Below are 22,340 nucleotides of genomic sequence, written 5' to 3'. Positions count from 1 at the left end.
AGTGGTGAGCATGAAGTAGGGTACACAGAAGCTGAACTTTTTAAAAAACTTTTTTAAAAAGTTAAGTTTCTGGGTACACAGAAGCTGAACTTTTTAAAAAACTTTTTTAAAAAGTTAAGTTTCTGTGTGTGTGTGTTTAAAAAGAATCTCTTTAGATTATCTCCTTCAATTGCTCAAGAGTATCTGGACCACACAGATAAGGATGGTCCAAAGAGTACTGAGTACTAGTGAGGGATATCATTATATCAGTCCTTCCCATTATATGGCAAATGTTTATAGAAATCATGCTTTTTCAGCTTGGAAGGCATACAGCATCACATCCTAAGCTGATGAACAAGGGGAGGGAGGGAAGGATGGAGGGAACCATGGACTTTGGTGCTGTTGGACAACATTTCCCAGGGGAAGTCATGATCTGATGCTGGAGGGATGACTCACATGCAGTGACTCCACGGGGAAAGGAGCACTGCAAGCTTGAGCAAGGAGAGCAGGGGCAGTGATTTTTAAATGTTTTCACCCTGTGACATCAGAACAATGCTTAGTACATAAAAGACACTTGAAAGTTATCTGTTTAATGAACAAATGAACAAATAAATAAGCATGTTTTCTTTGAAATTTTTCTTTAGAAAAATACAGAAATTAACCAGAGAAAAACTCTATTCTGAGCGTATTGAAGACCAAGACACTGTGATTTCTATATTTCATCTGACTAGTGTAATAAACCAACCTACAGTTCTTTGATAGATGTTTTTGTGGTTCAGTCACCAAATCGTGTCTGACTCTTGTGATCCCATGGACTACAGCTCACCAGGCCCTTCTGTCCATGGGATTTCCCAGGCAAGAGTATGGGAGTGGGTTGCCATTTTATTCTCCAGGGGATCTTCCCAACACAGGGATCAAGCCGTATCTCCTACATTGGGGGGTAGATTCTTTACTACTGAGCCACCTGGGAAGCCCCCTTTGATTAGATAGAGGTCTATTCTGTTAAAGGTATCCTTGGATACCCTATACAATGTGCTAGATGCCACATCCAGTGGACCTAATGCTGTTTTTCTTAATGCAAAGTATTTTTGTGCTTTTATTAGAACTTGTAGAATCCCTAGTTGTTCTATTTGAATATCTATTATGATAATCTTTTAACTGACGGCAAGAGAACATCTTATTCTTACAAAACTATACTCTCATGACAATTGTCCCACACACAAAAGAAAATATCTGATCCTAAGGAAGTCAACATATCTCACTCTCTCTGGATCTGTAAGGAATGAAGTTGGTAATCTAGACCTGCTTGGTACAATAGGCAAAATAACTGGTTGTCAACCAGGCATTGCTCTTCTGCCTTCTGTACAATTGGTAGGTATCTTTCAGAAATAATCTCTCACTACAATGCTGCACACTGCCTCAGCTTTGCAGTTATTGTTTATCATTTCTTATCCTACCAGGAAGGGATTATTCAGGTTCCCAGTTTTAATGATGGTAACTATTTTAGTGAGACTAATTACTACAAAGTGAAAGTGAAGTCACTCAGTCGTGTCTGACTCTTTGCGACCCCATGGACTGTAGCCTACCAGGCTCCTCTGTCCATGGGATTTTCCAGTCAATAGTACTAGAGTGGATTGCCATTTCCTTCTCCAAGGCATCTTCCTGAGCCAGGGATCGAACCTGGGTCTCCTGCATTGTAGACAGACGCTTTACTGTCTGAGCCATCATTCACTAAATGCAAACCATTTCTAAAAATGAAAGTTCACTTTCATAAGACGTCCAATCTGCTGTACTATGACTATAGATGAAATATACATCATATTCACTTAAATTTTTTTTCTGATTTACACAAAGATCTAATATAGGACTTTCCTGCTGCTGCTGCTGCTGCTAAGTTGCTTCAGTCATGTCCAACTCTGTGCAACCCCAAAGACAGCAGCCCACCAGGCTCCCCTGTCCCTGGGATTCTCCAGGCAAGAACACTGGAGTGGGTTGCCATTTCCTTCTCCAGGCCATATTAAACAGATGGATTTCTTTTCAGACAATACTGTCTTTGATGTCAAATCACTACAATTAACTTCTTAAAGAATTCTGAATACTAGAGTATAAATAAATTAAAAAATAAAATACACATGAAATTTACACTACTTTTTTCATAGTTCTTCATTATTGAAACGTCCTCATTCCTACTTTATCTACAGTAGAATCACTGAGAGTAATTCGGTATCAGAAAACGTACCTGGGTTGTTATTTTCAGGAGAAGTTTTAGATCTCTTTTCTTTATATTCAGAAATCAGTTGGCGAAAGCTATGTATGAAAAATGAGATAAATAATATTTTAACACTGATATGAAAAACAACTACCAAATTCTTAGATCATTTCAGACAATTCAGAGATAATATCAAAACTTCAATTGTCATATACATTTCAAGTTTCTAAGTTCTATAAACTTTTATTTAGCATGTAGTAAAGGAGAAAGTAAAGGTATATTTTCACCCTGCTTATTTAACTTATATGCAGCTAGGCTGGATGAAGCACAAGCTGGAATCAAGATTGCCGCGAGAAATATCAATAACCTAGATATGCAGATGACACCACCCTTATGGAAGAAAATGAAGAAGAACTAAAAAGCCTCTTGATGAAAGTGAAAGAAGAGAGTGAAATAGTTGGCTTAAAGCTCAACATTCAGAAAACTAAGATCATGGCATCCAGTCCCATCACTTCATGGCAAATAGATGGGGAAACAGTGACTGACTTTGTTTTTTGGGCTCCAAAATCACTGCAGATGGTGAGTGCAGCCAAGAAATTAAAAGATGCTTACTCCTTGAAAAGAAAGTTAGACCAACTTACATATTAAAAAGCAGAGACATTACTTTCTCAACATAGGTCCATCTAGTTAAGGTTATGGTTTTTCCAGTAGTCATGTATGGATGTGAGAGTTGGACTATAAAGAAAGCTGAGCACAGAAGAATTGATGCTTCTGAACTGTAGTCTTGGAAAAGACTCTTGAGCATCCCTTGGACTGCAAGGAGATCCAACCAGTCCATCCTAAAGGAAATCAGTCCTGGGTGTTCATTGGAAGGACGGATGTTGAAGCTGAAACTCCAATTTGGCCACCTGATGTGAAGAGCAGACTCACTTGAAAAGACCCTGATGTTGGGAAAGACTGAAGGCAGGAGGAGAGAGGGACAACAGAGGATGAGATGGTTGGATGACATCACCTACTCAATGGACATAATTTTGGGTAAAGTCTGGGAGCTGGTGACAGACAGGGAGGCTTGGCGTCCTGTGGTGCATGGGGTCTCAAAGAGTCGAACTCGACTGAGCAACTGAACTGAACTGAAAGGAGAAAAAAAGGAAGATGAAGTAGGCATGAACTCAGGGCAGTACAGCTCGAATAATTAACTAGATTTAGCTTGGCATACGAAAAATCTCTTGAGCTTGCAAATCCTACCTCTATAACCAACTGCTCTTTATTCCTGGAGGAGTTGTTTCTCTTCAGTTCAAACTCCTTCCTCTACACAACTGGGCTATTACTATCTTATTTCAAAAGAGGATTAATAGGATGTAATGAGATAATATACACACAAAATGCTTGCAGAAACAAAGAGTGGAATAATTTCATCTTCAACTTTGTTGCTGTAACTACTTTGGAATTCAAAGTAAATCCCAATGTGTGAGTTTTCATATGTTTAACATTCAAGTGTTGCATGAAACTGTTATTAATTCTGGCGATTAGCTATTCTTTGTGGTTTGTAATTTAGGGAATCTCAGCTTTTAGATAATGTGTACCTAAATTTATTTATAACATACGAATTCACTACATTAGAGAACATAATGATCCCCCATTATTGCAACTAATTACACCAAGAGCAGAAAACTAATCACAATCAAGACCTGGCGTGGACAACTACTCTTCCTTATCTACCTACTCAAACTCTGAACCAGCAGATCTTTCTGACAATGATGTTTAATCTCTATGTTCCTCTCCAATTCACTTGGAAGACATATCTCTACTCTTACAGTGGGTACTGGCAAGTTCTAGACAGGGCTTACCTCTCTGAATTCCAACTATCTTACTTGAGATTTAGGGATTTCTGCTGAATGGGTTCCTTATGGGGCAGATTCTGAAAGCATTTAAAGTGGAGGCAGACAGAAATCCATTGGAAGATGTTCATTATTACAGGAAACAGATCCCATGAGGGGCCAAGCATAATTAGGGAATCTCAGGCAAGCTGGCACCCACTACTCTGGGAAGGATGACAGGGAACCTGTGACCTAAGTAAAGGTGCCCCCATAGGACAGAAAGCCACCTTGAGTTTCAAGTCTAGATACAAAGGAGAAAGGGAAGTCTGCTCAATCCCTGCAGGAGCACTTGACCCTCTCTGACAGCCAAAAATGGTCCCCACTGACATCGGCTAGGAGAAAAGATAAATAAGAGCCTCAAGGGCACCTCATCGTGAAGATCTAGGCTTCCACGTGGGCTCCACATAAGGTCTCTGAGTGAGAGGTGAAGCTAGGCCGCCCAGCTGCCTGAACTGGGTGCTGGAGCTTTGTTTGCAGCAGTGATTGAGCGACAGCATACATATGAGAACAAAGGAGCTCTCACTCTGAAGTCAACATGTGCATCACGTTAAAGCTGGGGAATCTGGACCCAGAGGGGCGGCCTGGGAGCAAAGGTTAATCAAGAGCCCACTGCAGGATGAGTTTTGTTTTCCTTTTAAAATGATTTTATTAAAGGTCTTTATAGAGCCCTATCCAGACTCCAGATCCAGCTGCCAAGCAGACCCTGTCAAGACCAGCTGTAGCAGCAGTGCTACAGCAGTAGAATCAATGCAAGGAACAGAATGATGAGAAGGAACTATTTTCTCCCCTCCAAATGACTTATGGAAGAGGACTGTTTCATTGATCTTAGGGAATCCTCCGGGTTCTTGGAAAATTCAAGCAGAAGTGTATAGAGAGGCAAGCCCTCAAGGGAAAACAGGATTTGCTGCTGAAATAACTATTTCAAGACCCAAAGAACTAGTTAGAAATATCACAACTGTGACACTGTTCATACACCATACCAAGAGGTCACACTTGAAATGAAATAGCTAATGTCAAGCTTTCTAAGGATCAAGGTCTATATGTCCTGAGATAAAGCACCCCAAGCCACAGCCAAGAGTAACTAATTGGCTTTCAGCTCTTGAGGGGGAACATCTCACCACCATTCTCCAAACTGCTTGCATCAAACTGGAACTCTCATTGGTCATGTAGCAAGTAACAGTTAAAATTATTTTTGGCTGCAGTTTAGTGAGAACTGGCATTTTAATGTGAACACTTACATATTAAAACCACTAATAACAGCATATTCTTCTGCAGTCCATCCAAAAACATCTTGAGAAAAGATGTCAGCACCTTGTTGAAGAAGAAGTCTGATGACATTTGCTGATTCATACTTGACAGCAAGCATGAGGGCTGTTCTAAAACAACAGAGAGATGACTTCAGCCTCAGGAAGTTGAGTTGACTTATTAAACAGTTAATTTGATATGCTTTACCAAGTGAACGCCTTGCTCTTTCATGAAGAACTGACCATTTACAGGCTCAAGTGTGCATCTTTGCAAATTACCTCCAAGGCTAAAATGAAGGGACAGAAAAGAAGCCTCCTGTCCCACTTGGATGTCAGGTAGCAGCACTTACTATTTCAAAAGTCCCTGATGGGACTTCCCTGGTGGCCCAGTGGATAAGACTCCAGGCTCCCAAGGCAGGGGCCTAGGTTCCATCCCTGGTCAGGGAACTTGATCCCATATGCTACAACTAAGAGTTCCCACAACTAGGACCCCATGTAGCCAAATAAATAAATGTTTTTTTTTTTTTTTTAAATAACAATAAAGTCCTTGATGGACAAGAAACGATGCTGAGGTCACTTATCTGAGGCAGATGACTATTTAAGGGATAAATTCCCTATTTCCTCCTTAGTCTGATATATTCAGCTTCAAAGTCAGCTAGAGGTTGGGTTAAGGAAAGGCTACTTGCAGGTTTAAATAAAAAATATTGATAATAATGGGAATAAAAATAGTCATGGTGGCAGTTAATGATGTGGATAAGCATGTGCTAGGTGCTAAAAATGAAATACTATACATAAAATCTTTCTTACACACAGGGACCTTTGAAGGATGCATTACTATTTGCCTTTTGTATCAGGAAACATATTTGCTGATGATAACCCTAATCGGTAGGAAACCTAGGAATTGAACCTAGTCTGAATCTAAAGCCCATCATTTTCATCTGTATCGTTCACCTCTGACTTGTCTTTGTTAAAGGAACTGTTTATCTGATCAAAGCTATCCTTCTTGCTTCTACCTGCATTAAAAATGAAAATATCAAAATGTACTAAAATGAGAAAGGATAAAAACTGATGAGCCTAAAGTGTCTGGTGACCGTGAGTAATAATCACCTTTTTGTGGCTGTTGTTATATGTAGCCATGTTGTATCTGAATCTTTTGTAACCTAGTAACATCAGCATTCTTCAAATAAAGAGTTATCCAAAAGACCAAATCAAGTCTTTTAGTTTTACTATGCATCTTATAAAAATATACACATAAAAAGTAGAGGTTAAAGAATTCTTTTAAAGGAATTAAGAAACTTGATACTGTCATGAGGTAAACTCAAAAGCAGAATCCATATTTCACAAAGCTAATAAAACTAATTTGAAATACCTCAGCTATTATAAGATCAACCAACCAAACAAAAAGAGGTTGCATATGACATCAGTCAATATTATAAAGGAATATGAATCCTGCTATACATTCCTGCTATATATTATTCATGATTTCCAGTCAGAAAAATTGATTTTCTACCTAAGTAGATCACAAATGAATCCTCTTATTCATTTAATCTTGATATTACCATCCTAGAACAGCACTAAGGGTTTTAAAAAGTAAAAGAACAACAGTACCTTTTCATCTTATCAACTGCATGTATATTTGCTTCTTTCTTTACTAAAAACTCCACCATTTGCCCTCTGCTTTCACATATCGCAAGTAAGAGTGGTGTCAGGTCATCCTGTAAAACAGGGAGAACCATTTCTAATGTACACAGTTAACCTATTTCTAAACTGAAATTAAAATCGTGCAATAGATTCTCTTAACTTAAAAATAAAAGTCAGAAAGTAAATGAAAGACAGCCTCCTCCTCATTGCCCTGTGCATCTTCTTTGTCTTTAATATGCTCCTCCTCTGGGCCTTCCTTGGCGGTCCAGTGGCTAAGTGTCAAGCTCCCAATGCAGGGGGTGCGGGTATCATTTAGCTACTGTATCAGCTGCATATTTTAGGGACAATGCTGAGGCAGAAATATAGAATACTATCTGTAGCATGCATAACCTATCCAAAGATGACCATGAGTAAACTCAAAAGGTTTACAGACATTCCAGTGGGAATATTATTCTCTACGTGAACATGCAAAGAGATAAACTTTTTTTTCTTTTCAAAAAGTCAATTCTGGGAACCCTGTTTTACTGTTTTCTCAGAAATGTCTCTTGGACTGTAATCTTACTCATTCTCTCTTCCTTGCTTGCTCCTTTCCACCACCCTTCCTTAAGTTAGACATTCTTGCTGAGAGGTCAGCATTAGCTAGATGCTAACTGCATGCAGAATGAGCACCCTCCCCACCTTATCTTCAAAGACCCTTCTTGATGACTCTCATGTGATTACCTCCAGACCACCAGGAGGAAGCCTCCAAAATCCTAGAGTTTTGGTGTCTGTCTTGCTTTAATGTTTTAGTTAAAGATTGCAATATAAAATTACCAATAAATACATGGTCAACATTTTCTTGGAGGGTTGCTCTTCCACCAGCTCTCCCTGCACTGTCTCTAATAATCTTGTGTGTTTGTGAGAGTTATTCAGTGCAAAACCACCACAACCAACTTAAAAATTCTAATTTGAAAAATTAAATCCCATTCTTAAGAAATTTTTTAAAATATGAAATCAATTATAGATTAATTAGACTGTCTTTAAAAACCTTCAAATATTTATCAAAATAAACTATCAATCAACAATTGGAAACTCAAATGCTTATGGATGGAAAGCTGATGACCTGAGTAAGTGAAAAAGCCAGGTGAGACTGGTAACCCCTCAAACACATGTCCCACACCAAAGGGGTGGCCTCTGCATGCAGACTAAACAGTAGGATGGGCTCAAGGGGGTCCAGATTTGGTCCTTGGAGAAGCCTGAACTTCTGCATGAGCCTCCTAAATTTGAAATGTTGACTCAATGTATGGAGGTAAACTAAACACATCCAAGGGCCATGTTTGGTTTATGGCCCACTTTTGGTTTTATGTTTGCTATTTCCAAACAGGTGGGTATAAAGCAAATATTTGTATGTGAAACCTTTCCTTTCTTTAGTATCATATGTTTCACAAAAATAGTGGGTCACAATATGTAATAAAAAAGCTATTAAGACTCATAATTCAATTAAACATAAATTCTTTTAAAATGACTCATAATTCACAGTCAAGAATGTTTCCACTGCCTGTTGAAACTACAATCTATCTCTAGATTCTTCTAGATTGTTAATAAAATGGATCATGAGTTTCCAAGCCTGCTTAAAATAAATGCTTAAAACAATTCCCCTCTGTACTGTTACTAACTTCAAGGGTTTTAAAGCTCTCATCTGCTTATGCCAGGGATCAGCAATTCTAACAGACACACTGCAAGAGTCTGTCCTGAAGCTGACACCAAAAAATGCTCATGAGTTACTATTACTGCAGTCAGGAAAACCCTGTTGGTAACAAACATCTGTTGACCTAATGACCTGGATGATAAGTGAAGGTGCAAAATCCTTAAAGGGTCAGACTCTACAGACGAAGTGACTTCGCCATGAGCAAATCGCTAAAGACTCTCAGAGTGTCACTGAATGATGAGTGGTTGGAAGGAAAAGGAGTTATCGTTCAAGCCCATAGATATTGCCAAAGATACTCCTTTTAATGTCTCAAACACAGGGGCAGAGAAAAAGTCAGGCTAATATTGTTGGAAAGGAGGGAGCTGATGGATGTAGTTAGCACTGATCAAACTCCAACACTTAGGGAGACTATTTTCTTTTGTGAATGGTACATTTAGAAATTACATGTATTCAGTCTATAGTTGTTCATCAAGGATTGGATCAGAATATCAAGGGAATAGTTCTAAATACACATGTCCAAGCATTCCTTGATTTACTCGGTCAAAATCTACAGCGAACAGCCTAGGGTTATACATTTTTAAAATAAGTTTTCCCAAATAATTGTGGTTCACCAGCAGAATATAGCTGAGAATTAGTGCAGTAACCACTCCAGTCTCATCTCTTACTCACACAGCCAATTCCTTCTCTTACGTGAAAGTTTGAATAAAAAAGAAAAGTGTAAGAAGCAAGAGTCATCAAAACTGCAATTTTTAAAATTTTCCTGGGTAAACAGTGGTAGAACAGGGACTAGTAAACCCAAAAGGCAACCTGATCTCATTATTTATAAACCCCTTACTTCCTTCCCATCAAGACATTCTAGATGGGAGAGCAGAGTCTAGACTCTTATCTAAGTGGATGGTTCTGCCAGAAAAGGATAATATCAGGTAGTTATTTGTTCTTCCCTCTTAATTCCCACTTAATAACCACCTATTCACTGTCAGTCTGTTTTGATCAGAGTCTTCTTAAAACTGGCACCTAGGTAAGTTTACAATTCACTCACACGCCTTTTCAAAATAACAACTATTATCCCTGAAAACTGAAAAGCATATTAGAAATATATGAACTGAAAGGAATAAAAAGCATAAACCAAAATCTCGGGACTTCCGTGGTGGTCCCGTGACTGGGTCTCAGTGCTCCCAGGAAAAAGGACCTGGATTCGACCCCTAGTCAGGAAACTAGATCCTACATGCTGAAATGAAGCCCAGCTCAGCCAAATAAATAAATATTAAAATAAATAAATCCTCTTCTTGGCATTTCCCAACTGCCAAAATTCCAGCTTGACTTGCACTTTTCACTTGCTTGCTCCTTTTCCTTTCCTTTTAGCCTCTTAAGACTTGGGCAATGAGAGAGAAACTGTTTATATAAACTTTTTTTCATAAAATGGGAATTTGTGAACAGCAGCAAGATTTCTAATACATTGTAAAATGCTTTCATTATGTTTGAATTTTAAGACAAAGTCTACTGAGGCAAATTTTTCTTTACTGTGTTATTTTAGACTGCTTACAAAAAAAAAAAAAAAAAAACCTTAAGTGGGGGAAAATATTTGGAAAATGTTTTGCCTTTAACAAGTGCAGTATTTCACGAATACCAGCCATAAATGCATAAAGGAATGCTTTACTCTCTAATCTTGAGAAATATCATGATTTAAAGTGAAATCTTAGACAATTTGGTTCCTTCAAAATACTTTCACTCAGGGAAGGCTGGAGCTTCCAAAGAAGGAAAACTGAGCCCACCTGTTAGAGTGGAGGGAGTTCCTGGTGGGGCTGCAGCTATAGGACGTCACGTGTGTCCTGGAGAAAGCAGGAGGGGTGACTTCATCATCATCAGCTCCACAGGCACAGCTGCAACCTCACTGAGCAGCTCCCTGGGGCTGAGCACAGGAGACCCTGAGGTGTACATCACAAACCAAGTGGTCACCAGCACAAGTGAACGCCCTTGCTGGGAGTCAAACATGACCTGACCCTCTTGGCTGGATCTCAGAACCAGGGTCCTGGAGGGTTCAGAGCTCCAGGCCTTCTGCCTCCCAGGCCCACTTGCACTCACCCGGCTCCCCCTCATGGGCACTGGGTGTCCTTCCTCCTCCCACCCACCCCCAGGGGCACCCATTCTTTGAGCTCCTGGAAGCAGCCACTTCTCACATCACTTCACTCCCCCCAGGTCTTCATCATTTGTAGGCTCTGAGTCTACCACCCACTCCTGGGCACGTTCTGACGGGAAATCTTCCTTCTGGGGTAGACGGCTGGGTGGGAGACACAGCTTTGCCCTCTCTATGGGATTCAACATTTTCCCCCCTGCAGTGGCTTTGGAGTTGTTTCCATGGTAACAGGGTTTGATGGACACTATTCAGTTTACCTATTTACATAGTTAGAAATAGAACACTTCTACTCTTGCCTGGAAAATCCCATGTATGGAGGAGTCTGGTAGGCTGCCATCCATGGGGTCGCAAAGAGTCGGACACAACTGAGCGACTTCACTTTCACTTTCCACTTTCATGCATTGGAGAAGGAAGTGGCAACCCACTCCAGTGTTCTTGCCTGGAGAATTCCAGGGATGGGGGAGCCTGGTGGGCTGCCGTCTATGGGGTCGCAACAAGATAGGACTGAAGCGACTTAGCAACAGCAGCAGCAGCAGCAGTTTAAAAAAAATGCTTTGCAAATATTTTGTAAATAAAATTAGTTGAGATATACCTTGTTCCTGGCTTTTATATTGGCGTCGTAGGAAAGCAGCTTTGCTGTGAGTGATATATTCTGGCAAAAGACAGCTTAGTGGAGAGCGGTATTCCCACAGACGTCCATGACATTTGGGTCAGCACCATGCTCCAGCAGAAGAGTCGCACACTCCTCTTCTTAGCATTCTATGACCTGTCAGTGATGTGCCAAGAAACAGAATGTAAATTCTAGGAATTCAAAGTAAACAGTCCACAAGCTTCACCGGTTTACTGTATCTAAATGAGATGAATTCACTTTTAGTCTCAGTAGTTAAATCACACCCACCTCGTGTGGACACGGTTCACTACCCCATACCTTCATCAGCGCAAGCAAGAGGAGTTTTCAAGAAACTGTAGTGTTACTGTTTCAAAACAAATAATTGTTCCTGTGATTGAAAACATTCAATAGCATGCTATTCCTATCCCTCTAAAACAAATATTTCGTTTCCTTCTGGAGAAAGAACATTATATATTAGCATTAGCTCTTCTTAACACAGTAATGAAAGAACAATTTACTTGAATAGAATGACCATGACCTTGAGATTCAGCTCAACTTGGGTTTGAATTTCACTTTCACTCTGTCACTTAGCTGTCACTCAGCCTCTCTGTGCCTCAATTTCCTCATCAGCAAAATGGAGAGAGAGAAGTAGTTCTCTCACAGGACAGCACTGCGGTGCTTAAATGAGATCCATGCAAAGAGTTTAGAACCATTCGTGGCACAGGTAACAGTTCAGTAACTGTTAGGTAATATAATCATACTTATTGCTGCTGCTGCTGCTAAGTCACATCAGTCGTGTCTGACCCTGTGTGACCCCATAGATGGCAGCCCAGCAGACTCCTCCGTCCCTGGGACTCTCCAGGCAAGAGCACTGGAGTGGGGTGCCATTGCCTTCCGATTTTACAAGGACAACATCTCAATGAAGTCAAAGGATATCATACCTCTTTCGCAGATACATTTTGAGGATTAGAGACAACACTGTGCTTCAATGATTCGAATACCTTCATTTTCTGACATTTTAATGTCTCTGACATTGGAATGAAATTTATAATTCACAATGTATGTACAACTATAATTGGTAGCATTTTTCTTTGCTCATTTCTCATTTTTCCCATTGACCTAATTACTATAAGGTCTTTTTGTCTATGGTTGCTTCTTTTTAATTAAAATATAGATGATGCATACTACATATTATTATATATTAGAGGTACACAACATAGTGATTCACAATTTTTACAGGTCATACTCTATTTAAAGTTATTATACAATATTTGCTATATTTCCCATGTTGTACAATACATCACAGTAGCTGGCAGGATTTTCGTTCCCCCACCAGGTATTGAACCTTGGGCCCACAGCAGTGAGTCTTAACCACTGGATGACAAAGGAACTCCCTAGACTCCCTTGCCTTCTGAAAAGGCTGAAAGTTGTCAGAAAATAGCAATCCTCAAAAAAAAAAAAAAAAATTCTAAAAATAAATTGAAAGTGAGAAATCATTTTTTTTTCTGTGCCACATTCCTATCAGTGCCAAAAAGACAAGCCCTGTCTGCTAATCCGACTTGCCTATAGACAGCTTGATCTACAGAGAGTTTTAAATTTTTTATGTTGTTAAAATGTTAAATCCACATCCAGATTTCTTTTCTTTTCTTTTCTTTTTTTTTTTTTTTTTGTGTGTGTGTGTGTCTAAATCCAGGAAAATCCAGAATTCTTACTTTTGAAATCATTCTTAGAAAGGTCTTTGGGGTGTTAGGGAGGCTCACAAGGAAGGCGATATATGTATACTTACAACTGATTTATGATGTTATACAGCAGAAAACAACACAACATTGTAAAGCAATTATTCTCCAATTTAAAAAAAATTAAGGTTAAGAAACAGTAGAAATAGCAAAAACAGAAGGTCTCTGTCAGCAGATAAAAAATGTATAAATAGGAATCTGAGTTTTATTCTGGTACTTTTCTCACTGTGCATATTTGAAATGTTTGATCCATACTCTATCTGAAACTTTTTGGTGAGATAAAAATTGAGTTACTTTTCTCTTTTACCAGGTTATTTCTCCACCATCTACACACAGTTTATCATTTCTAACAGAAAAGGTCATCATTTTCAAGATCTAAAGTTTTACATACATTTGGGTGTTTGGGCATTCTGTTCCATTCATTTATCTATATTTTCAGTTGTTAGTAAATGAACACTTTGTGAGCACTTATAGCACATTTTGATATCTAGAAGGGCAAATCTTCCTCTACTATACAAAACTTTTAATTTCATCACAACAATTAAAGACAGCATATGTAACCCAAAATATTTAAAACCATGAAATGTTGATTTGTTTTAAATATAGAAAGACCATACATCCTAAGAAAATGTCTTCCTATTCAAGGACACAGCCAGCTTCCTACTTCAAAGCTGGCTTCTAAGGTCCTTCAGCAAAGAACACATATACCTAAGTGTACACTGATATAAAATGGATATTGAATTGTATCTGAAGAATTTTTAATCCAGAATTTGATTTGGCATGGGAATTATTTTGCTCAATATGCAGTTTTATGTAACATATAACCTTACGGTATAAAAATATATACATTAAAAATAAGATGTTGACAACATCAGAAATCTGCCCACTGCCATGATCCACAATAGGCGATCCATGAAGAAGTGTTTTCATAAATCACATGAGAAAAAATGCAAGAGCCAGAAGGTTCAGAAGATTTATATAACTTGAGAGCTTTTACTCATGAGTACATCATGCTATTCCATGCAAATAAAAAGTAGGAGGAAGAAAGGAAAAACAGATGCTATTCATGTTTCATTTTATTTCTGTGATTACTGACATTCAGTTAAATGACTTCAAAACTTTCAGTAAAGCTCTATAAGGGGAATTATAAGTGGGTCCAAAACCAGCAAGGCTTTTTGCTGCCTATAAAGTCTGCAGGGTGCTGGATCCCAGGAAGGTATCCAGGACCCTTGGAGGGGAAACTCACAGGCGGGATCTCTGCCAGGCCCCTCCACCCCGCTTACCTGTTCATCTTATTCCTGATGATTCCTTATTCCATTTTTCCCAAACAACAGAACAGGCTGCACTTTGGCTACATTGCCCATAATGGCAGCTTTGTGGATCTTTCTGAGGTCTTTGTCTTGGGTGCGGTACCCGGGCTGGAAGTTGATTCCATGACCACTGTCTCTCACTGAGTTGATGGAGGAGCCAAAGGGTGACACACCCTTCTTACTCCTGAAGCAAAAAATCTTCTTCATCGCAGAGCCTATGGACTCCAAACACACTTCGGCTCTTCACAGTCCCCTAAACCCAGCACAAGCACTACAGGCAAGCCAGAGTTGTCCCTCCACAACCTCCCAGATGGGAAGCTCAATGGTTTGGAGTCTTTCATCCCAGAATGATCGTTGCTAAGCAACACATCTAAACACATTGCCCATGCGCACAGAGGCCTGGTGTGCCAGCCCAGTGCTCATATGCAAGAACTGTAAGTTCATTTCCTGAAAGAAACAAACCATATCAATAAACCCTTACCTAAACTAAGAAGGAAAGAGAGGAAACTGAAATACAGAAATGAAAGTGACATTATAACTGTGTAACTGTCAAAATAACTATAGTATCCAAAGCAATCTAGAGATTCAGTGCAATTTCTATCAAATTACCAATGGCATTTTTCACAAAACTAGAACAAAAAATTGTACAGTGTGTATGGAAACAAAAGACCCCAAATAGACAAAGCAATCTTGAGAAAGAAAAACAAGAGCTGACAGAATCAGATACCCTGACTGCAGACTACTCTGCAAGCTTCACTAATCAAAACACAGTACTAGCACAAAAAACAGAAATATATTGAATGATCAAAGGAATAAGACAGAAAGTCCAGAAAGAAACCTACGTACCTGTAGTCAATTAATCTAGATAAAGGAGGCAAGGCTATACAAAGGAGAAAAGACAGCCCCTTCAATAAGTGGTGCTGAGAAAACTCAACAGCTACATGTATAAGAAGGAAATTAGAACACTCACTAACATCATGCATAAAGATAAACTCAAAAGGGATTAAGCATCTAAATATAAAACAGGTCCTGTAAAACTCAGAGGAGAATATAGGCAGGACAAACTCTGATATAAATTACAGCAGGATCATTTTTTCATCCACCTCTTAGAGTAATGAAAATAGAAACAGAAGTAAGCAAATGGGATATAATTAAACATAAAAGCTTTTGCACAGTGCAGGAAATCATAAACAAGACAGATGACAACCCACAGAATGGGAGACAATATTTGCAAATGATGCAATTGACAAGGGATTAATCTCCACCATATTCAAACAGGTCAAAGAGCTCAATATCAAAAAAACAAACAACCTGATCAAAAAATGAGTATAAGATCTAAATACACATTTCTGTAAGGAATACCTACAGACGACCAAAAAGCACAAGAGGGATGCTCAGAAAGGATGCTCCACATCACTATTATAGAAATGCACAAATACTACAATAAGGTATCATTTCACTCCAATCAGAATAGCCACCAACAAAAAATATACAAACAATAAATTCTGAAGAGAGTGTGGAAAAAAGGAATCCTTCTACACTGCTTATGGAATGCAACTAGGTACACCCACTGTAGAAAACTCTATAAAGGTTGCTATAAAAACTAAATATAGAGTTGCCATATAATTCAGCAATCTCAATTCTGGGCATATATCTGGGGAAAACCATAATTCAAAAAGGTACATGCACCCCTATGTTCACTGCAGAACTACTTACAATAGTCAAGACACTGAAGCAACCTAAGTGTCCATCAACAAAAGAATGGATAAAGAAGATGTGGTACACACACACACACACACACACACACTCACACACAACAAAAATGGAATATTACTCAGCCATAAAAAGAAATAATAATGCCATTTGCAGCAACGCAGATGGATCTCGATAAAAACAAGTATCCCATCACTTACATGTGCAATTTAATAAAAATAAACTTGTTTACACAACAGAAACCAACTCAAAAGATCTGAAAATCAAATTATGGTTATGAAAGGGGAAACATGAGGGGAAGGACAAATTAGGAGATTGGGGTTAACATATATACACTATTTTCTAGTAGTCATGTATGGATATGAGATTTGTACAATAAAGAAGGCTGACTGCCAAAGAATTAATGCTTTTGAACTGTGGTGTTGGGAGTAGACTCTCAAGAGTCCTTGGACTGGAAGGAGATTAAACCATTTAATCCTAAAGGAAATCAATCCTGAATATTCATTGGAAGGACTAATGTTGAGGCTGAAGCTTCAATACTTCAGCCACTTGATGTGAAGAGCTGACTCATCAGAAAAGACCCTTATGCTGGGAAAGATGGAAGGCAGGAGGAGAAAGGGGACCACAGAGGACGAGAGGGTAGGATCGCATAACCAACTAAATGGGTATGAATTTGAGCTAACCCCACAAGATAGTGGAGGACAGAGGAGGTTGGTGGGCTGCAGTCCATTGGTCGCAGAGTCGGACACGACTGAGTGACTAACATTTTCACTTTGAATATGGAAAACTTAACAGTGCTGGTTTTTAAATCACGTAAGTTAGCTGCAGAGAAAATACTTAGTATCAAAAGTACTTAGATACTACTGTTTAAAAGTAGTATTAATACTACTTAAAAGTAGTATTTTTAAAATCCCGTATAAATTTTCATCATACACACAAAAATATTTCCCTTTAATAAAGATTTTCTCAACTAAAATGTCATGAAAACAGTCCAGAAGGAAATTTTTATTATTTATCTTTTAGATCATATATTTTTCTTCAAAATCTGTACATATACTTGTGATGTTTTCAAAAGCAGGTCCTGAGACAGATTTGACCCATCTGTAGCTCCTAGAGGAGACAACCCATAGGACTCTGCCAGGAGCCAGCGAGAGACATTCCACTCGTGACAAAGGTCATGAGGAAGGAGACTTGGCATACGCAAAGGTGGGATCAAGCCTCAGGAGTCCCCCTGGATATTCTCGAGCATCTACCCCCAAAAAACTGGAGTCTGCCTACTTTATTGCTTTGTGCTCTCACCTCTGACTTTACTGGGGGCTGTCCCCCACCATCATCTCGCTCTCTCTGTCAAAGAGTTAACTTACAGCTCCAATTAATAAAGTTCCTGGGCAATTAGGAGTGTTTAAATCCAAACCCCTCAGATAGCCCTCTAACTCACCTGACAAGTTTACCCGGACTTCTACAGCTATGCATATGATTGTTTACAGTCTCCCAGCCTCGAGAGGCATGGGAAGCTTAGAGCCTCTCAGAGAGTTAGAAACTGTCAGAATAAAACTAGTAAAAGATTTCATTGATGAGCCAATGCTTATTGCCAAGTTTTCACATCCCCTGTATTGTATCCTTGAATATGTATTAATTAATAGTTGGTATGTAGAAAAAATAAGTAGTGGCCTTGGTGTTAGTAACTTTAGACCCTTAAGGTAATAAATTCTTTCCTTTGTTGTAAACCCATTACACATCCGTCCTATAGGAATGCAATTTTATCTAACACCTTCGGAAAATGGCGCCAAACCTTAAAAGAATTACTCTTAGAGAAAATAAGTCTTTGTCAAGAGTCATAAAATGTTAATAGGCCTTCTGGCCAGAAGATGATGTAAATCACCTAAACCATTTGTGTACGATAAATGTGCAGGAAAGAAACCCTGGTTTTTGATAAGGATCAAAGACTGCTGACTTTGCATCCCCTATTATCCTCTATGTGTAACTTAGGGTATAAAAACCCTTGTTGAAAATAAAGCTACGGGCCTTGCTCACCAAAGCTTGGTCTTCCCATGTCATTCTTCCCCTCAATTTCCAGCCGAGTCTCTATCTGGAGCGCGGAAATCCTCTGCGACCATTTATTTGCCTGGGCTTCTAAGACCCACTCGAGAAGGTGTCTAAGGTGGGGCACCTTCCGCTATTCGAGAGGGCGCCTGCGGCCTCCGTGGTCAGAGCTAACCTGGTGTCACAGGTTATATTGATTTTCCGCATAAACCAAGCTACTCAGCTTCTTTTCTCCACTGAATTTTCCTACTGAGCTATCCTCATTCTATTACTCTTTATATCTTTGATAAATAAATAAATAAATAGGTTGCCGAAGCCGTCTCTCCTTCAAATACCCTGGATCAGCCGGGGCTGGACCTCGGCAGGACTCAGATTCAAATTCAGCAGCAACTGGAAAGAAAAAGGATTATATCCTTTATCTAAAATACTTGAGTTAACTTGCTGCTGCTAAGTCGCTTCAGTCGTGTCCGACTCTGTGCGACCACATAGATGGCAGCCTACCAGGCTCCGCCATCCCTGGGATTCCCCAGGCAAGAACAATGGAGTGGGTTGCCATTTCCTTCTCCAATGCATGAAAGTGGAAAGTGAAAGTGAAGTCACTCAGTCGTGTCCAACACTCCGCAACCCAATGGACTGCAGCCTACCAGGCTCCTCCGCCCATGGGATTCTCCAGGCAAGAGTACTGGAGTGGGGTGCCATTCTGTGAGCTAACTTAGTTAAAAAAAAAAAAAAAAACCCTGAAATATTTCTAAGTACTCTGAAAAAGGAAACATATCTATAAATGACAGAAAACAAAATACAAGATTACAATTATATAATCAGCCCAAGGTCCCACGTGTGGCTGAGTATCAGAGCTTCTGGCTTTCTCATTCTTCATTCATTTACTCAATAACTATCTGCTAAGGTGCTGTGACAAACACTGGAATTACAAGATGAAGGTGACCCCAGTCACCCTGAGAAATGATAATGCCATAAACTGTAAAAATAGATCAACAGACAATTTCCATATGGAGTTATAAATACTAAGACAGGTATACAAGATGGCACAAGGAACACTCAGAAGGGACAGCCGGCTTTGTGTCAATACTGCCAGCTTTTTGGTGGAGGTGCTATGGAAGTAGCTACCTGAAGGACAGGAAAAATACAAGAGTCAGAGGGGAGAAGCACGTACAAAGACCAGAGGGGAGAAGCACGTACAAAGACCAGAGGTGAGGAAACGAATCTGTGGGATCCTACACAGTCTGGCTGGTTAGATGCACAGCTAAGTGGCAGAATAAGGTGGTAAAGAGATAAGGCCAACTACTTTGGAAGGACCCGCATTGATGCAGGTGTTTGGAGCCTTTCCTGAGGGCAAGAGATAAACTAGTGACAAAGTCAATGACACAGAAATTATAAAGCACCCACCAAGTGACAGCTACGCAAACATGACTGCTCGAGTCTGGGTCTTCTAGCCTTAACCACTACCAGACACTTGAGACGTTGATGAACTCCATGCTTTCTGAGAATGGTGTCAGGGTGTAGATGGACAGTTCCACAGTGATGGCAGTAGTAGAGAAAGGATACAGCCAGAAATAAATAGAAATACATAGACCTTTTTAGATTTTTTTTTAAACTATGGAACATGATGAATAAATGAGGAAGAAGAATATTTTTTACTATGACTGCTCAGGGTTTCACATTTTTCATTAGCTATGTATAAGAAAAAAATTAACATGGAATTTATTATCCAAACAATGGAAAGAGATGTCATTTATTGTTTACAGTGTATTTCAGAAATCAATATCTAAATTTAATTCATACATTTTGGCAACATTCCTTCTCTTAGTTCTCTAGTTATACTCCTGTCCAACTCCTGCTGCATCTGAAATAAGTCAAATATCATTTATCTTTAAGTTAAGCAAGAGATATTATCATAGGAATGTTATACAGCTTACTAAGTGTGACATTTAAATAATACTTTTAGAGACTAGACCTAACTTGAAGATTACTTAAGTAGAAAAATAATCACATAAATAAAAGAAAATACATTCCTACCTATTCCACTTATAAATAACAGAGAACATGTATATGGAACATTAATCTGATAAAAAGTACAATAAATATCAGTCTCTAGAGTACACATAATTTCAAAGAATTAGAGAATGACCTAGGTCAATCCTAGGATTGACCCACAAGATTACTATCTTCTCCCCCTAAGAGCTCCTGCCCTGAATACATACTTCTGAGACCTTTATTTTGATTTCTAGGTGAAGATCCTGTTCAAATGGAGGAAGTAGTTTGAGTTGAATGTTATTAAGGAGAACACACCTGCAATTTTCTTTAAACTTTTCTATTTAACAGAAACACAGAAAGGTGAGAAAATTCTACACAAGAAAACAATGTACCAGCAAGTTTTTATTCTAAAGGTGTTTAGTGAGAAGGATTAACACATAACTGTTGGTTTCTATACTATGTCCCGTAGAAAGGGAAGGTCCCACAGGGGTCACTGCAGGGTTGAGGAACTGAGAAGTCACAAGTGCAGGACCTCTGGCCACTCCTTTGGCTAAAAGGCTTTATACTTATCTCTGTTTTATATAATATGGTTCCACACAAAATTTTTTTTAAAGAAAGTTTGTTTTCTTTGAAAAAAAAATTTTTTTTAAGGTATAAGAGTCATGATTTAGGCAAAGTTCGTAATTCTACAAAAGAAGTAAGAAAGCCAATGACTTTCTTACTGAGTCCAGAGTCCTATGCCAGCTACTTCCTCAGATTAAGGAAAAAACACATAGATTTTTAACTATAATGCAGAGAAAATGAATATGTAAAACCACTTACATAGTTCAATAATGCTTGTGGCATGACATGACATAGTAGCTTTCTAACTAAATCATGTTTTAAAGGCAAGAACAAGAATAAATTATTGTCAAACTCCTATATGTAGCAGTCATTTGATATAGTTAATTTATAAAGCATACATTAAAAAAAAAAACACATGACAGGGAACTTGAAGGAGAAAAGTTTCAAGGTGAGGACTTATACTCCTACCCTCTTTATGAGAGGTGAAGAGATTTACCTAACTGGGTAAACTGGGAGAGGGAACTTCTCCCAAAGTGCTTGCTTGGTTCCAAATCTCTACTTTGAAAAGATGTATGTGCCCACAGCACCATGAAATTGGGTGTGCAGTAGGCAGCGTGTGTCTGGGATGGGGGTCAAGCATTTGCTTATTCCTCTTAGGCCTGAGTGGGAAAGTGTCTGGCTTGGGATGAAGTGTTCAGAGGCCCGCTGTGACTGCACAGCTAAAGCATGTCCTCCAGTTTCACAGCTCTCATGTAGATGCATCTACATCTACCCAGTGTAGATGCAGTGCTGTGAAAGAAACCTTAATTTCTCTCCTGCAATGGCAAGAAGCCAAATGATAAAACAGGTTGAGACTGCATTTAACAAGGGCTACTTTTCTGTGCATCACAAACATCAGGAAAACACCATTAAAACTATAAACCTGTGTGCACTGACTGAAATGGATATTTTAATCACAATGATTGAACAGTGAAAACTGGTTGCAATTTAAAGACTCCCCATCATTGCTATCTTAGATACCCTTCATCCACGTGATGTCAAGATAAAGTGAGCTTCATTTATAATGTTTAAATGTTTGAATTAACTACAAATCTAGAAATATTCTACAAATGCTCAGCAAGATTGTTCTTTTTTAATTTTAAATAAAAATGCTATAGGTAAAATAGCATTAAAGAAAATGACAAAAAATGTCATTTTTGTAAGAAATGACAAAATTTATGTAAGAAAATGACAAGAATGTTAAGCTAAAACTATAAATTAATGTTTTGATTTAGTATTGTAAGTTTATTTAATTCATAAAAAGGATTTATCTAGAATTCCTTTAAACAAAAAGCATCCATATGTGGTTAGTGTTTAGATGCCAGTGATTCACTTATGCTTAGAGGCAGAAAAACTTTGTTGGGTACAGCAGAGCTTGGAAATGATTATGAACCATTGCCAACTGAAATCAATCAGAAAGGAAGTGAAACATCTGAAAGAATACTTTGGATATTAGGCAATAAGATTTCATTTCTAAAGTAGAATTTAAACTCAGCTTTTCAAGAAATTTAATAATTTAGCAAGTATCTCTTAAAATCACGAATTCTGGGACCAAAAAATCA

General features: G+C 38.7%; 1 long non-coding RNA gene across 5 annotated transcripts in view; it reads right to left on the bottom strand.

Annotated features, from left to right (window-relative positions):
- The window catches only part of LOC133247109 (uncharacterized), a 48,092-nt gene extending 29,203 nt beyond the window's left edge, over positions 1–18,889 (bottom strand). For 2 of the 5 annotated variants that reach the window (XR_009736255.1, XR_009736258.1), the window contains exons 1-4: positions 11,364–18,889; positions 6,918–7,024; positions 5,304–5,441; positions 2,219–2,286 (exon numbers count right to left, since the gene is read on the bottom strand). This is a non-coding gene — a long non-coding RNA (uncharacterized LOC133247109). Of the gene's footprint in view, positions 1–2,218; positions 2,287–5,303; positions 5,442–6,917; positions 7,025–10,409; positions 10,467–11,363 lie in introns of all 5 variants that reach the window. The other 3 variants (XR_009736259.1, XR_009736257.1, XR_009736256.1) reach the window with 3 other exon arrangements.
- Positions 18,890–22,340: the final 3,451 nt, after the last annotated feature.

Source organism: Bos javanicus, chromosome 5, assembly GCF_032452875.1.
Source record: "Bos javanicus breed banteng chromosome 5, ARS-OSU_banteng_1.0, whole genome shotgun sequence".
Lineage (NCBI taxonomy): Eukaryota > Metazoa > Chordata > Mammalia > Artiodactyla > Bovidae > Bos > Bos javanicus.
Note: the sequence above shows the minus strand (reverse complement) of the source record. Positions and strands in the feature narration are given on the sequence as shown.